This window comes from Symphodus melops (assembly GCF_947650265.1).
Source record: "Symphodus melops genome assembly, chromosome: 7".
Lineage (NCBI taxonomy): Eukaryota > Metazoa > Chordata > Actinopteri > Labriformes > Labridae > Symphodus > Symphodus melops.
This window is the reverse complement of record NC_136697.1, coordinates 29,196,759-29,197,232: the sequence shown is the minus strand read 5'-3', so window position 1 is coordinate 29,197,232 and position 474 is coordinate 29,196,759.

Genomic DNA, 474 nt, shown 5'->3' with positions numbered 1-474 from the left:
CTGGATCAGCTCATAGTTCTGTTTGTTGTCTTTGTGTTGTAGAAATAGATAGATAGATAGATAGATAGATAGATAGATAGATAGATAGATAGATAGATAGATAGATAGATAGATAGATAGATAGATAGATAGATAGATAGATAGATAGATAGATAGATAGATAGATACTTTATTGATCCCGAGGGAAATTCAAGCCTAGGGTCGGCAGTAGCTCAGTCTGTAGGGACTTGGGTTGGGAACCGGAGGGTCGCCGGTTCAAGTCCCGGCATGGACCAAGTCCGGAAACTGGTCTGGTAGCTGGAGAGGTGCCAGTCCATTTCCATTTCCGCTGCCGAGGTGCCCCTGAGCAAGGCACCAAACCCCAAAAACTGCTCTGGAGCGCTCGCTGTGGGCAGCCCCCTCACTCTGAGACCTCTCCATTAATGCATGTCACTAGAACCCTGTTTGTGCATGAGTGTGTATCTCAGCCTATGT